General features: G+C 35.9%; 2 long non-coding RNA genes across 4 annotated transcripts; both read left to right on the forward strand.

Annotated features, from left to right (window-relative positions):
• The first annotated feature begins 3445 nt into the window (after nucleotides 1-3445).
• LOC113092099 (uncharacterized) lies at nucleotides 3446-8145 on the forward strand. Of its 2 annotated transcripts, none has more exons than XR_003287501.1 (4): nucleotides 3446-3738; nucleotides 4047-4077; nucleotides 4175-4313; nucleotides 8113-8145. It is a non-coding gene; the product is annotated as an uncharacterized LOC113092099 (long non-coding RNA). The 2 variants fall into 2 exon arrangements; XR_003287500.1 differs by lacking the exon at nucleotides 8113-8145 and adding an exon at nucleotides 4413-4550.
• A 349-nt stretch (nucleotides 8146-8494) lies between these two features.
• LOC113092101 (uncharacterized) lies at nucleotides 8495-14509 on the forward strand. Of its 2 annotated transcripts, none has more exons than XR_003287503.1 (4): nucleotides 8495-8552; nucleotides 10486-10696; nucleotides 12999-13079; nucleotides 14352-14509. It is a non-coding gene; the product is annotated as an uncharacterized LOC113092101 (long non-coding RNA). The 2 variants fall into 2 exon arrangements; XR_003287504.1 differs by having other exon boundaries at nucleotides 10486-10685.
• Nucleotides 14510-17944: the final 3435 nt, after the last annotated feature.

A 17944-nucleotide genomic window follows, 5' to 3' on the forward strand; every position in this document is an offset into this window, starting at 1 on the left:
TAATGTAATTAGGGAAGAACGAGACACACCTTGGCACACCAACACACCAACATGGGAAAACCAGGTCAGGGACATATGGTGCATTCAAGTCATCTCGTATAGATTGTATTTACGAGTTGAATGCAGATGAACGCCACCACAATATCGTAAATACCATTGGGGAGCTCTGGATTATTTTTAAGCCCCGATCTGTATGAGTTGGGGGCGTGTCAGTGATTATTTAGCTGTGATATTGTCAGGCTTTACTATTTACAGCGCAGTAAGTTAATTGACAACACATAATATGATGGTATTATAACTTGTAACGTTGGCAGTGGGTTCATAAATGAATTTACAACATTAAAAAACAAAGTATACCCAATGCACATTTTTTTGTTCTTAATTTTCTAGAACAAGAGTTTAAGAATATTGCTGTTTTTTTGTGTTATTAATTAAAAGAAAGTACTCCCGCACATGCCGTCGTAAGCACAACTTCCCTCCTCGTGCGTATGAACTTCCCAGGAGGACTTGAATGCAGCAATAGAGTAGGAATACACACAGAGAGAGTCCAGGGGCATGACGCATAGCTCTTTTGTTTTAATATTAATCAAGACTGCCTATTACATATCTCTCACGCTGTTTCACTTTCGCTCTCACTCACACGAACATGTGAAAGCCTCTGCCAGGAAGCGGGGGACTAAAGAACAATATTAAACCAGTCTGTGGACCATGCAATTTCAATTACCAAAGAGAATCAAAAAGCTGAAATGAATTTAAATTGATTCCTCCATTAAAAAAAAAAAAAAAAACGTGTTAGCAGTCCCCTTGGTGACGCAGACTAAACTTTGGATCAAATCTGTTGTTTATGTGTATACACTCTAAAAATGCTGGGTTGTTTTTTCAACCCAAATGCTGGGTTGAGACCGCTGCATAGGACTTTGGGTTGTTTTAACCCAAGTTTGGGTTGAAAATTGTTCTCGATTTTAACCAAGCGACAAAATGTAAAGTTATCGTTTATTGTTTACCCGGTTGTATGAAAGGCGGAAACAAAGGAGCTTAACGTTATATTAAAAAAAAAATGCGGACACGGTTTTCGCCTCAGACACGGAGGTCTTAACGGCCTCATTTAACATTACTGAACGGAAGAGGTACTTTTAATATAACGTCTGTGAATGTTTTTTGTCATATTTATATAAGATTTTACATTATCTGCACTTTTAGAGGTTTTAATAGACTGTTATGGTTAAGGTTACACTCATGTTAATTTAATTTTAAACTGAATATACGTTAGTCTCCTAAAGGAAACGGCATTGTGTAGTAAAGACTAGCATAATTCTTTTGAGGTTGTTGAAGTGGTAATTATTAAAAGTATGTTTTGCATGTAATACATACAGACGGTTGGTCTGGGAATGACTCTGGGAACGCCCTGTCACGTGATGTGAATTTAGCCCATGGGGGAAAACATTACATTGGCGCCAATTGAAATACACAGGACAATCATGCCGAAGAGTTGCTGTGTCGTTTTCTGTACCTCCAATAACAAATGTTAACAAATTAACTGAAGTTCTACATCCTTCCTAATAAACATACAGAACCGAAAAGGACTGACAAAATGGCTACAAGTTGTGAGGATGATCAAGGGAGTTTGTGAAATCCCAAGACTAAGCATGTGTATATGTGCAGTCGGTATTTCATCACAGGCAGGCTACATTAACATTGTGTTCATTATTAACATTATCAAAACTGTGTAAGGTTGTTTCAGAAATTGTCGTGGATACAGTATATAATTAGCCTTATCATTCTAACTAAAGCAAAACTGTAGCCTAGTGTCGAACCTAAACTCACATGAAAACGCGTCTGCTAAGAGCTATAGTCTACGTGTTACGCAGGTATACGCCGTATACCCACTAGAAAAGGCCAAGGATTTCCATATACCCACTTAAAAAAGTGTGAGGATACGTAGCAACTGCAAGCAACTTGCGGAATCCAGTCAAAAATGGATCTTGCTATATAAAGCAGAGCGTCACAGAATTTGGCCATTTTTGAATTAATACATCGACAGTAGTGCTGTACAATGAATCAAATATCGATATGGACTAGTGTATATGAATATTATACATTATATTAATATTATAAGTTAAAAGAGACTACAATTGTTCTACGCATCTCTAGGAATGAGCGTATATATGTGCATTTTTGTCATTCCAATACACACGATATTCGCTGTGTTTTCTCCACGCCGACCTCACCTTCGCCACGCCCCCAACTATGACTATATGCTGACTGTATGTATATTTCAGACTTGTTGAGCTTGTGTCTTCATTGTCCCCGTGCCGAGAGTTGTTAAAGACACAGAAGCTGTTTGTGTGAGGAGTCACGGTCTGTGTGAGGAGGAGGCGGTGTTCTCAGCTTCTTCTGAAAAGAGAGACAGAGGGGTTTAAGGTGAGTAAACTTCAGAATTCCAAAAAGTTATCTTTGACATGATAACTTAATTCTTTTCAGAACTCAAACTAACTGGAGTTAAGGACACCGAAGTCTGCTTATGCGAGGAGCCGGTTTTCTCAGAAAGATAGTGTAAGGCAAGTAAACTTCATAATTTCATGTTATCAGTTATCAGTTGCCGTTTATTTATTTATTAATTTTTTTCTTTCACTAAGAGTAAAATAATATTAGTTTTTTTTTTTTTTTTTTTTTTTTTTAGATGTTAAAAGCCAGAGACATGGGGCAGCATCATTCTTTTGAGATTTGTTTTTAGTTATTTTTAGAAAATACATGTTTCTGTTGTCTCCTGCCTGTTTACTTCACATTTTTATGAAACAGTGCTCATTTCATTAAAACCACTGATGTCTGTGTTGTTCATTGCAGAACTCAAACCAGCTTTGGAGTTGTCTGATTTGGAGGGTCATAATTCTTGGTCTTCCCTCTTAAAGGTACAGTCAGAGTTGGGTAGTAACGAGTTACATTTACTTCGTTACATTTACTTGAGTAATTTTTCGGGGTAACTAATACTTTTCGGAGTATATTTAAAGATGGGTACTTTATACTCTTACTTGAGTACATTTTTTGGGAAAAATCTGTACTTTTACTTCGTTACTGTGGGCGACGCCCCTCTCGTTACTTTATCTTAATGCAATAAATGCTTCAGTTTATTCCAAACGCGCCGTCTACTTTTCTCTGGGCAATGAGCGATGCCCATTCGCGAATGATTCATTCTTTTGAGTCAACTCTGTTCAAAGGCTTGATCAAACCAATTGGCAAACGAGTGAATTGGTTCATGAATCAGTTTGATTGAGTCGTTCAGTTCCATGCTGCACGCGCTGAGCTCTGAAGCGGTTCACTCAGAGTTGTAACGTTTAAGAATATTAGCAGCGTTGAAAACGGGGCTATGGAACTGCACTGAATTGAAAGCTAATCTGCAAAGACTATTATTTGCTTGCGATTGACATCCTTATTAGATGAACGCGTGTGCTGTCTACTGTTTAACAGGTACCCAGACAGCACATGTACGTCTGGCCGACGTCGGCCCAATATCGAAACGTCGGCCTCTATACCTAAAACATCTATAAAACATCGGCCTGGCGGAGGCCGATATAATTTGGTCAGTGCTCTGTTCTCCAGCTCATCAATCGTCGGCCCTGAGTTGGTTCACGACCGCGGGCCGATGCCGCGCTTCTCTGTGTGCGCGTGCCCAGTATTCGTCTCTTTTAGCCACCCAGAGAGAGAGAAGAGGATAATCCCAGCGACATCTGTGGCTCTGAGGTAACGTTACGATTTCACTTCAGCTCAATTAGACAAAAAATACTACTTTGTTAATTCTGTGACACTGAAAAATACTAGTAAGGTACCCGGTGTGTTTTATACAGTCTATGGGCAGCTGAAGAGTCTGGCTCATTTTCAAATAATGTTACCGTTAACTTTTTGAGCCAACGGTCACGGTAGCGATTTTTTTTAACATTAATGTTACGCCTTAATGCGTTTTCAGAAGTTTCTCGGAGGGAAAATGTAAAAGCGGGTTATTAAAGAGAAGTCCTGACTGCTTTTTCACTGTGTTTTTCACTCTTTTACAGGCTTTCAGAAATAATCCGGTGAAATAATATGGTGAGATATTGTTGCTGTTGCTTCTGAACTACAAAATGATTTTTAAATTTATTATTGAATGAGACTGTACATTATAAATGTAATGATTTAACTCTAGATGTTTGTGTAAATGCTGTGTGTGCGTTGAGTCCTGCGCGAGCGGGGAGCAGAGTTGCCATGGAAACGGGGCATCAACACAAAAACCGTTACTGGCAAGCAGTAATCTCCGTCTCTCGCTGCAGTTTACACTGTTTTGGGTAAGTTTAGTCGCTAAAATCACACTAATATTATATACAAATGTTCCTGACACGTTTCTTGCTTGTTATTGACATGTTTCAATTAAATTTATTTTATAGAAACGGTTTAGTGTCTTCGGAAAAGTCCGTTATCATTTTAGCAGTTTTCAGGTAGGCTAACTATATAGATTGAGCTCTTGTTGATGAAACTCTGGGCTTTTAATCAAATCTTCGATTTGATTAAAACAAAATGATTTTTAAATTTATTATTGAATGAGACTGTACATTATAAATGTAATGTTTTAACTCTAGATGTTTGTTTGTGTAAATGCTGTGTGCTCGTTGAGTCCCAAGTATCCCAGAGTGCAGTCTGGACGATGGGGCGGGGCGACACGTTGGGGCGGAGCGACACGTGTCGCCCCGCCCACCTCAGCGGTTATTGGTTTATGATTAAGATGAGCTTATTGGTGTACAGATGAGTGACGATTTTACAGCTTATTGGTATAGAGAATTATGACGCTATTAGCAGGATTGGAATGCGGAAATAGACACTAAGATGAATAAACTTTTAATAAAATTAAAAAGTGAATATACATGTTGTGTTTTTGCATTTATTGTTGCATTTCCACAACATCCCGTATAAATACAAAGAGTTTTGGATTACGACGAACAGAATAAAAATAAATGGTCTACTCCCTCAATGGCTGTAGTGTAGACGCTACCTCGGCATTACTCGCTGGTTTGAAAATGACACGGCAATATTATGCGAAGTATGGTTACGTAGATAGTCATGGAGTACCTTGATTTATATATTCAAATAATATATACATACATATATATATGTGTGTGTGTATATATATATATATATATATATATATGTGTGTGTGTGTGTGTGTCGTGTGTGTAACAAATTGTCACCAGTCTCTGAACGTCACCAATAATATTCTGAACATTCCCTTGGCCCCTACGAAAATTTACTATGGTTCTGCTACAGTAACTATAGTAAAACTATGGTGTTTTTATAATTACAGCTCACAGTAATTAATGTGCCAACAAATATTTTTACTACAATAAATCCATGGTTACTTTTTGCAAGGAAGGAACAATACAGGTTCTAAAGAACTTGCCCAAAAAGACTTGTTACTTTCTGTTATTTGTTTTCTGAACTGCACTACTGAAAACCTCATTAATCCTCACAATCCTGTCACAGCTACACTAAGAATCCATTATGAGCAATGCATAGCAAATCATGTTATCATCAAATATGAGAAACCTTAAAGAATGATAGACTGATGTAAATGACTGAAACCTGTTGTCATGCACGTGTTTTCCATAGCTTTTTTATTAAAACATTATACAGTGCAAAGTTTAACTTTAAATTACATCAATTAATAATCAAAACCAGTTGATCTCAGCCCATTCTCTATTTCCCTTCAATGAACTTAACACACAAATGTGTTTCATGCCGCAAAAAAAAAAAAAAAAAAAAAAAAACAGTCCTTGGAACAAAATCCTGTGTAAACAAAAGCCCAGAAGATCACCACGCCGGTCTCTTCCCTGTACCCTGGGTTAAACTTGAAAAGGGCTCTGCACTGCAAGTGTTCCCTGATGCTGTACATCCGTCTGAACTCGTTCCGGTCAGGAGACAGGAGGACAATTCTTCCAGTTGGCCACAACTTATAGTGTAAAGACAAAATACATGAAAGATAATAATAATAATACAAAAAAAGTTTAACAGCCTTCTACTACAAAATTCAATTGGAGAATGAGCATTAAACGGGGAAATCTTACTGTCTAGCCGGGCAAACTGTGCCGCTTTCCGAAAAACTTCGGAGCACATCCCTAAACCATCTGCAAACCAGAGAAAGTGTCAAATATGCAGAGTCACCCGCCGACAAAATAACTTCCCTGAGGATTTCCAGTGGAAGCTGTTGAATCAAAAACATACATAGGTTTATTTATACATGTATATAAAAGTTATTAAACATTATATAAACACTGAATACAGACAACCTTGCTTTAAACAAACTCTCATTAAAAACTCTATAGATTGTTGTCACAACTGCATACTCATTCTTTTATAATAACACTAATAAAATGTTAATATATACAGTACTGTGCAGAAGTATTAGTGTTAGTATTTTCACATTGAAAAAAAACTGTTTTAAGCCAATTATTTATATATTTTGCTGTTGTGTGTCAGTAGGATATATTAGTTTACATTTCCACACATTCATTTTGCCATTAATTGTAATAATCCAGTGAGATATTTGTATATATTTGTATGCATGATCCACATGAAGATCTTTTACATTGAATATAAATATTTCTATCTTATATGGTGAACAAAATCCACATTAGATCGCAAACAGAAGTTATTTAAAAAACTTGCTGCTGTCTGAAAATGAATTAAGCTGAAATGTTTTTAAATGTCTTTGATGCTGATGTTAACTGATAGTTATATATTAAATAATCCACAGTATTGACCAATATAGTACTTGTACATAATACCAATTTCACATCTGAACAACTATGTAGCTGTAATAACTAAAATACCTCTGCATGTACACACATATGTAATTATTAGTTCTTAATGAATGTATGTGCACAAATAACCTGCTTTGCTGGACTCTGCCTGAAGACATGGTGAATGGTGAAGTTCCTCCCCTCAGTGGTTGAGCTCTAAAAGAACAAATGTCAAGAGGTAGGTATATTGCTAGATATAGTACAGAGTAATGTTTCATGTAGCAACATTCAAACAGCTACATACATTTGCGGAGTAAAGCTGTCCAGGAGAACAGAACACCACCACCTCCTGATCATGTCATCCTGAAAAATAATAATAATAATAATATACACACAAAAATCATGCATGTCTGTTCAAATAACTTGACAAATGTGATGCCATACCTCTGTAAAATCGAACCTATGAACTAAAGCCATGTACAGAGTGTACTGTTACAATCCACAAAGAACAATAAAATGAGCAATTTATAACAATTATTAACAATAATTATTCAAATTGAACGTACCATGGATAAATAAATGATCGAACATCGCATTTCATATTATAAGATATTTACACAACCACCTTTACTCACCTCAAGCAATCAACGGAATAGCGTTATTACTCTGCTGCTGTAGTTGCCACCGTTCTGTTTGTTTCAACGCAAACTGCCCCCTGCTGGCTCGGAGGAAAATGTCAAAGGCGGGGAAAACAAATATGGGCGGGGCGACACGTGTCGCTCCGCCTCGAAGTGTCGCCCCGCCCCATCGTCCAGACTGCACTCTGGGGTTACTCTTGAGTCCTGCGCGAGCGGGGAGCAGAGTTGCCATGGAAACGGGGCGTCAACAGAAAAACCGTTACTGGCAAGCAGTAATCTCCGTCTCTCGCTGCAGTTTACACTGTTTTGGGTAAGTTTAGTCGCTAAAATCACACAAATATTACATACAAATGTTCCTGACACGTTTCTTGCTTGTTATTGACATGTTTCAATTAAATTTATTTTATAGAAACGGTTTAGTTTCTTCGAAAAAGTCCGTTAGCATCTTAGCAGTTTTCAGGTAGGCTAACTATATAGATTTAGCTCTTGTTGATGAAACACTGGGCTTTTAATCAAATCTTCGTGTGTGTATGAGATATTTTGATGGCACTTTGAATGTTTTGCTGGTGATTTGTCAGTATGTTATTGGAAAAGGCTGATTTACTGAATCGATGACGTCACTTACAGTGAGAGTGTAATCGGCTGAAATCAAGTTCACATTAGTTTCGATATTTCATGATAAACAGATATTAATACAAATTGTTCTGTGATTTCAGGAGGACAGAAAGAAACTCTACAGAACAGAAGTGAAGCTCCAAGATTTCAACATTTCTGAAGGGAGATTCTGACTTAGAAATACAGGTGACCTGAAGAAGCTCATGAAAAACATGAATATGCCTTTTTCAGAATAAATTTCACCAATTTTAAGAAGTCCCTGACATCATAACGTAAGTCACACTCAACCTAAAACTAAAAATATAGATTATGTTATTTTAAGATTATATTTTTAGTAGTAGAATATGTATATTACATGTTATTATAATTGTTACATATTATTCTGTCTTTTATCTCCATTTCACCTCTACTCTAGCTTGTTTCCTTCTAATGAACCTGGAACTGCAGAGTAAATATTGTTGACTCGGTGTCAGATTGCTTGTTTTGTTCCTGGATTTTTCAGTGATGATGAGCAGAGTCTGAGTGAACCTGCTGTCAGACAGTAAGTACCGTGGGGTTTCAGTCAGGGCCTTCAGTAAACAACTGTTAGATACCTGTACACATCTTACACATCTCTGTTACAGCTAACTCAGTCGTATGTGTAAAGGTGCGGTCACACTAGCCTTTGAACGTGCAAAATTATTTCGGACGCCGCTGCGAATATGGGCGGGAGCAAGATATAACGGTTTCCCCTTATCACAACATGGGTTAATCTGTGCTTTTACTGTGTCTTTGGTGATGGCGTCGAAAGCGTCTTATTATATTGCACTCTGTCTCTCTCTCTCTATAAATATACACACTAAACAATAAAAAAAATATAGAACGTGTCCTCATTCAAATGTGCCATCTGTTCCTGTTTCCATTGACACTGCGAACCATGCAGCTTCTTTTTTAATTATCTTTTAAATATGTATTATATAAAATAGGATGCTGCGCTACGGCTAAAATTAGCACTTCATTTTTAAATTTCTGTACAGAGAGGTCACGCAGTGACGTATCATTCATCTACTGGTCCCACGACTTCACGTGATGCGAATTCGCAGGTCAAAGTTCACCAAACTTGAACTTTCGAATGCAGCGAAATGCGAAAATTTTCGCATGAGCCTGGGTTTCCGGTCTGACGCATTTGCATGCGTATGAATGGAAGTCAGTGGAATGGAAAGTGCAGTGTGACCGCCCCTTAATGCACATATTATGCCCCACACAGGCTCTCAACAACAATGACGGGGCTGATCAACAACTTCAGCAGTAGGCTAGATTAGTGTGGGTTAAAGGGATAGTTCACCCCAAAATGAAAATTTGCTGTTAATTTACTTTCCCTCAGGTCTTCCAAGGTGTGGGTGACTTTTTGGTAACAATTTATAATAAAGTTCAGTTGTAAGTCACTTTTAAGCGAGTAGTTAATGATGAACTAATCATTTACAAAACATTCATAAGCGCCTAATAAGTGATATACTAATAATTTGTGTACTTTTTGTAAATTCATTTTAAAAGTCATTTACAAGTAATTAGATTATGATTAACTAATTATTTACAAAACATGACTGTGTTCATAGAAATAAATGATGTTAATATTTTTATCTATGTTCTGTAGATTAAGTTATAAATAATTTACAAGTGACATGAATATACATTCACTAATGATTAAGTAATATGATATGATTTACACATCTTTCATAAGCAATCTTAAAAAAAATAAAATCACAAAAAAAAAAAACCAAACAGATCCTTAATTTTTAATATTTACTAGTTAATATATTATGAATCACTTATAAATCATTGAAATGTCAACATTGTATTATTATCTCAATAAACAGTATAAATCATTTACAAAGCTTTCTGCACCCCCCAATCTAAGGTGTAAACTACTCATCAGTTGTAAATGTTTTACAAACTTTGTGGTTTTCAGTTGTGTGTGCGTATGTGTGTGTATATATATATATATATATATATATATATATACACACACACACACACACACACACAAAATCAACCAACCTGTAACCGGAAAGTTTACATTTACAACTGATGAGTAGTTTACACTTTAGATTGTGGGTGCAGAAAGCTTTGTAAGTTATTTATAACTTAATCTACAGAACATAGATAAAAATATTAACATCACTTATTAATCATCTATGAACACATAGTCATGTTTTGTAAATGATTAGTTTACCATTAGCTAATTACTTTTATTACATGGCTCTGTGGGTACTTGATTCTGATTGGTCAGTTGCGACATTCCGATGCATGTTATCCCTGGATAACAACCTGTAAAATGTAATAACACAGGCTCATCCGGGTAACAGTAGTTGGTGCTGTACTCTTGCTTTAACTATTATTTTCTTGGTGGAAACTGTGCATTTGTTTAGCTAATAAATTATATAAACTGTGTACAACAGTTGTGTACAATTGTTTAATTATGTCATCCTGGTTAGGGTTGGCCTGATTGACGATGCCATCGTCCATCGCCGATGGCTGATAGACATCACGATGCTGCGCCGGAAACAGCGTCATCAGCTCCAGTATCTCGCCCGTGCATCTGTTGTCATGCGACAGAGAAGTCACATTCTATAGACAGTTTCTATAGACAGTTGTGAACGTGCTGACAGCTGGTTGCCCAGGCTATGGATTAAAGGTAATACTGTTGTAAGTAGTGTTAATTTTCTCTTAAATACCGATCATTTCGCTTCATTAGACCTCAATGTATCACCAGTAGCCACCGGTATTGATTTGGTCTTTTTTTTTTTCTGGACATCCACACACCACCACAGTATTATCAACTAGATATCAACCGATAGTAGATTTTTCCAATACTAATACTAATAGCTAGTTTGGACCACACTGGCCGATACCGATTTATAAACCAATAGTTTTTAAAATGAATACTGAACAAAATGGATACTGAATGAGAGCAGCGGTCTGCGGTCACGCTGCGGGTTCCCGGGTTTGTGTCTGTTCTCAAACCATTCCATGTATTTCAACTGTAGAAAAGGTTGTTCCGAGCCGAAACTGACTTCTTTCATATTTGTCGACCAATATACAGAAAACTACATCAGTATATCATCATAAACACAAACGTTTTTGTCTTACATGAATGTAAACAGATGAGAAAGAAAACACACACGTACAGTATTTTTGTTTAAAGAGACAACAGCCTAATAAACGCGCTGTCTGTCATTAATGTTAATCAAAGAACAAAAGAAAATCATTCACTGATCTCGACTGAATATATTTAATAACTTTAATTGATTAATCTTTATTTTATTTATAAAAAGAAAACTATGCAGTGTTTTTAAACTTTTAATTACAGTTTCTGTACCTGAAATTTTGTTTAGTTGTATTTAGGATATTGCTAATTGATTTGTTTGTTCATATCTTACTACTGACTGGTTACTTGTCTTTAACACTTTAATATTATTATTAATTAATTGTTTTTGCTATGGTATTTTTTTTTTTTTTAAGCACAGGCAAAATTCTTCTTGCAGTGTTTTGTAAGCTGCTGATTTTTGCTCATGTTATTCAGCTGTAACAGAATGCTTTGGAAAAAGACAGAAACATGTTTGACATCTAAATGTTTGACTTAATTTTTTTATATTGGATTTTTTATCTTATTGGAATCGAAACTAGGAATCAATAAGCAGAATCGGAATTGGAATCGATAAAATTCAAACGATACCCAACCCTACACACCGGACGCGTCACATTTTATTTGCTGCTATTTTAGAACAGTGCATGATTATCTAATCATGTGCAGCGTCTTTGAGAAGTCACAGTTATCACACACACCGGATGCGTCACATTCAATTCAAGCAGCAGTCTAAAACTGTTTATTTAATCACCAAACGGACATAAGTTTGCTTCAGGAATGAACTATGTGGCATATGTGTTTAAAGTTCAGTGTAAAAAAAAAAAGAGCAAACGGAAAGAAAATGCGCAATCTGTATTACAGCTTTTTATATGAAGCATACAGACTGTATTAGAGCCACAGAAAGACCAACGTTTTGCTGTAAAATGCACAATACATAATTTATAGCCTAGGGTGAAGTCATTATGTAAATTTACAATGATTTGAGATTAATATAATGTTATTTAATAGAAAACTATGTGAACGGCTGCATTTAAACTCGCGTTTGAAGTTTCCCACTCTGTGCAGCGCACAGTGTCACATGGCAAAACAAACGCAACACGGAGAAATATCTCCATGGATTTTGCAGATAACCGATAGTTCTACAAATCAACTATCGGTGCCGATTAACCAGCAAAACCAATGAATCGGTCGACCTCTGTTATAACGATGTGCATGATACAATACTCATCAAATAATAAAGAACTCTTTTCATGTCCCTTGACTCAGATTAAAAAGTAATCACGGCAAACAAAATAACTTGTGCTTGGTGTTAGCTGTTAGCCACTCATAGCACGCGTAGTTGCAATCTTTGAAATGGTGCATAAAAATGTTGCTGGCCTTCAGTTTAGGTGTAGGTCTTCCTTTCTCAGTTGTAGGTCTTCATTTCTCAGTTATTCTCTTTTTGTCTGCAAAATAGCACCTTAAAAAAGCATTTTAGTACATTGGCAACCAGGTCTGTAGGCTGTATTTTCTTTTCATTTAATTTCACTTTCGTACTTTGGAAATCCCTGACTAAAAGGGCAGTCTAACGCTGGGGGTAGCACTGGGCACGTCTCTAGACCCAGAGGGTGTGCTGTCATTGAATGTCAAAATTTGATTGGCTGATGATTCTGTCATTAATGCTTGTAACAAATCAGATGTGACTTCTTTCATCAAAAGGGTAGCACAATCTGTTGTGCTGGCCATAGACTTTTTTAATGTAGGATATTCCAGGTCAACCTCAACTAAACTAATCACAAGCAATTTGTGAACATTACACAAATGTAAATGATAGCAAAATAGTCTTTAAAAGCTTTTTTCACACAATTTTGTTTTTTATAGGGCCAGCAGAGCCCTGCTCACCCTGACGGCCCACCGCTGCTGTCAGACAACATCTCCAAGATGCTATAAACTGCAGGAACAGTAAGTACAATCTTGAACATACACAACTGTATCATAAGTTTGGGAAGGTATGGTTTTTTGTGTTTTTGAAAGTCTTTTATGGCAACCACAGTTTAATATATGAAATGAAAACAGTTCACTACAATTTAAAATAATAGTTTTCTATTTGAATATATTTAGAGAAGTAATTTATTCCTGTGATGGTAAAGCTGTATTTTCAGCATAATTACTCCTGTCTTCAGTGTCACATGATCTTCAGAAATCATTCTTATATTCTGATTTGCTTCTGAAGAAACATTTCTGACTATTATCAGTGTTGAAAACCGCTGTGTTACTTCATTTTTTCAGGATTCTTTGATGAATAAAGTTTTAAAACAGTACAGTGTTTGAAACAGAAATGTCTGTTTTAACTTTTGATAATTGATAAGACAGTGATAATAATTGAACATGTTTATTGAGCAGCAAATCAGAATGATTTCTGAAGGATCATGTGACACTGAAGACTGGAGTAATAAAAATTAGCTTAGATCACTGAAATAAATTACATTTCACAATATATTCACGTAGAAAACTGTTGTTAAATTGTAATATTTCACAATATTACAGTTTTTTTACTTGCTTTTGATCAAATAAAGGCAGCCTTGTTGAGCAGAAGAGACTTTTCTCAAAGACGTAAAAAGAAAATCGTACTGACCCCAAACTTTTAACGGTAGTATAAATTACAAATATAATGTTCCACCTACTGAAATGTGTATTCCATTCTAAAGAGATGCCTGTTCCACAAATATTACATTTACAGGAATCACGTGAAACACTTCATCAATAAACTGATTTTTGAGAGCATTAGTGGCAGTGTGTCGATTTTTGTTTATTGATTGGTGAATTGGAAGTGGATGTGCGTTTATTAAACCTACTTGTGATTAAATCATATATATATATATATATATATAGCAAAATAAGCTCAAATTGAGGCAGCAGCATCTATGGTGCATGGCCTGTAGTGAGGTCACTAAATTCTAACACCAAGAATTTATCAAAGTCCACTAAAGGAAGCAAAACCTATTGGTATTTTACTTTGAAAATAGCCTTCCAAATAATATTTGGGGCTCGGACACACTTTTTTTGTTGTTGTTTAAATTAAATTAAAATACATAGTTTAGTATTCACACAACACATCTAATAACCATGCACTCCAGTTATATGTGATTAAATAAATAATATTTTGTCTGAAATAATATGAACAGCAGCAGCTATTCTAAACTTTCTCCTTTTTATTTCCTGTTTCTATCTCAGGATCGCCATCTCAAGGTTTCTAGAGATTACACCAGCTCCAGACTGAATCCAAACTCACTTGTGAAGACTTCAGATGACACCAATGCTCACAAAGACTACAGACGACAACTGTACATGAACACACAAAACAAATATTATCCTTATTTTGCCTATGAGGGTAAATTTGATTATTTTCAAACTGCTTTATTGTAACGTCTCTTATATCTGTAAATGAACAATATTTACTCTCTGAGTTATGTGGACCTACATGTCCCCTTTTATTTGTAAGCATCACTTTAAAAACGTTGAAAGATAATGTTAATGTTAACTGAATACAAAACTAGAGACTTGTTTAGTAAGATTTTATCAGAAAATATTTTTGAACTTTTATCATGCAATTTAAAACATTTTAATTGCTTAATTAGTATTGTTTGCCTGGTTTTATTTTGTGTTTATGTAACTCTTTTTAAAAAGTTCTTGGCATAAAGTTCTCATGCGATGCTGACAGCACTGAACTCCATGACTTTTTATTATGAACTAGATGGTCTTCCCAGTGAGTCTCAGTCATCTCTGGCTTTTTAAACTGTAACCTTGAAACATGCATTTCCTGTAAACCTACTTTGAAATAAGTATTGTCAAAAGGTGCTATACTCATACAACATTTAACCATGCAAGTACTGTAGTAATGGTTATTTTTGTTTTTACTATGGGTTTACTGCAAAAGCTGTAGTAAATTCATGGTGATTGTAGTAAAACTATGGTTGATTTAGTTTTTTCTATGGTTTTACTGCAAAAGCTGTAGTAAAATCATGGTTAATGTTCAAAAGACTACAAATAATCCCGAATTATTCACTTTTGATCAAAGCATCTGGTAAATGTTATTGTATTTGTACATGTAATATGAAATAAATGAAAATATTAATAAAGTTGCGTCTGTTCTTGAGAGTGGTGTGTATTGTTTTATTATAAACCAGCGGCGGTAGCCGCGGGTGGTCCGTAACGATGAGCAAAACGCCGGTGAAGCGCGTCCACGCAGAGCGGCCGGGATTTATCGTCGCAGCATCGGCCGGAGAGCATTTCCGATCAGAGGCCGACGTCGCCGAGACATCTTGCCTATTAGCAAACGCTCCCTGAGCGATATCGTCCCGATGGAATTTTATAGGTCGGCTCGACATCGGCACAACGTATGTGTTCTGTCTGGGTAATAACTTGGGCTACATTCGATTACAGTACACGATACCACTGTGACATTAGTTTGTTGTACGTGTGTGGCTTATAACAGGTTGAATGCAGCTTCCAAAAGACAAAGAATAGCCGATTAAGATTTTATTAATTTTAATACAATCACACCAGTGCGAGTACGTTCAGCAAGTCATATCATCAGCTGCTAAATTCAGATCTGTGATCGCTTGCTGGCGCTGAGCCATAGACAGACGCGTTTTTACAGCGCTGCGCATTAACCAATCACACACGGTTCTATTGAGCTTTTGAATGCAATCAGGCCAATCAGAGGTGTTCCGATGAGTCATCGCTGAAATGCCGGCACTTCCTTCACTCGCTCACTTACTGAATACCTCTTTCTGCCGAATTCTCTCGTCAGAAACAACAAAGTGCAGATGTGTGTACGAATCTATAATTAAGATATTGATTTCACAGTGTTAACAGTTTCAGTGATTTTAATGGTAGTTTCTGAGAGTGAATGAAATCTAGACTGTCAGTGAAAATTATGTTTAATAATGTAAATGTTATTTGCTCTCTTTCTGAACAATGAAAGATTAGTAGCAATATTTATATCACATTGACTTTCAATGTTAAATTCACATTTAAAATAAAGTCAGTCGTATTAAAAATATGTTATGGCATGACACCTATATTTGTTACTTAAATAAACAGACAGGGTTTTATAATAAATTACATAAATTGGATTAAAGGCTGATGAAATATATACATTTATACACACACACATACATTACATACATTTTTTGTCTATATATCTATATAAAAAAAGGCTCCGTATATATGACCCAAAGTAACTAGTAACTAACTACTTGAGTAGATTTTTTATCCGATACTCTTTTACTCTTACTCAAGTAACTATTCAAGACTAGTACTTTTACTTTTACTTGAGTAAATATTTCTAGAATTACTTTTACTTTTACTTGAGTAAAGTTTTTGGGTACTCTACCCACCTCTGGGTACAGTTCACACAAATAATAATTGAATAGCCCTTAAGTTTCCTGGATTTCACAGGAAATAAACAGAACAGCCCAGTGGAAATGAGAAGGTGTCAGCAAAATATTGTATCGTGATTTATATTCCACCTTCATGTGCAAATTATTTCCTTGCCTCCTCATTATCATGAGTACAGACTATTTTTAAGTTCACTGTTGGGATGTGTGTGTAATTTCGAAAAGTGTGAGCTGGTCTTTGAGTATTATTTAAATTGCTCATGGTTGATGTTGAGGTTTGTGAGAAGTTGGCATGAGAAAGAGGGAGATATTATGTGCATCAGGTATGAAAAAAATGGTGTTATACAGGTGGATCTCAAAAAAAAAATGTATATCATGGAAAAGTTCTTTATGTATTGGAATTTAATTAATAAAAGTAAACATTCTTATATTCTACATATTATAGTCATTGCACACAAATGAAATATATATATATATATATATATATATATATATATATATATATATATATATATATATATATATATATATATTTACAAAATAGCAATGTTCAAGATCTCCAAAGCAGGTTTAGTTATGCACTCAGTACTTGGTTGGGGCTCTTTTTGCACAAATTACTGTTTCAGTGCGGCGTTTCAGTGCGGCGTGTCATTGAGGCGATCAGCCTGTGGCACTGCTGAACTTCAGCTCCTCTGTATTGTTTGTCAGATGTTACTTATCTTCCTCTTCACAATACCCCATAGATTCTCTGTGAGGTTCAGGTCAGGTGAGTTGGCTGGCCAATCAAGCACAGTACTATCATGGTCATTAAACCACTTGGAAGTGGTTTTGGCACTGTGGGCAGGTGCTAATGTCCTGCTGCAAATTAAATCAACATCTCCCTAAAGCTTGTCCGCAGATGGAAGCATAAAGTACTCCAAAATCTCCTGGTAGATGGCTGCATTGACTTTGGACTTGATAAAACACAGTGGACAAACACCAGCAGATGTCATGGATCACAAAACCATCACTGACTTCGGAAAATTCACACTGGACTTTGGATTCTGTGCCTGTCCAGTCTTCCTCCAGACTCCAGACCTTGATTTCAAAATGAAATGCTAAATGTACTTTCATCTGAAAAAAGAACAAGAACAGTAACAGTAACAGTCCAGTTCTTTTTCTCTTTTACCCAGGTGAAATGACGTGTTTTTTTTTGTTTTGTTTTTCTGGTTAAGGAATGGTTAAGGAATGGCTTGGTTCTTGGAATGTGACCTTTTCTGAAGACGTCTGGACTGACTCTCCTTGTGGAGAGTGTCAATGATTATCTTCTGGACAACTGTCAAGTCAGTAGTCTTTCCCATGTTCTAAACTAGCCCAAGAGGTACCCAGTATTTATACTCAAAATTAATCAAACTAATCAAGCTCAAAGTGGAATATTCAAATTTT

The sequence above is a fragment of the Carassius auratus genome, unplaced genomic scaffold (genome assembly GCF_003368295.1).
Source record: "Carassius auratus strain Wakin unplaced genomic scaffold, ASM336829v1 scaf_tig00214472, whole genome shotgun sequence".
NCBI lineage: Eukaryota > Metazoa > Chordata > Actinopteri > Cypriniformes > Cyprinidae > Carassius > Carassius auratus.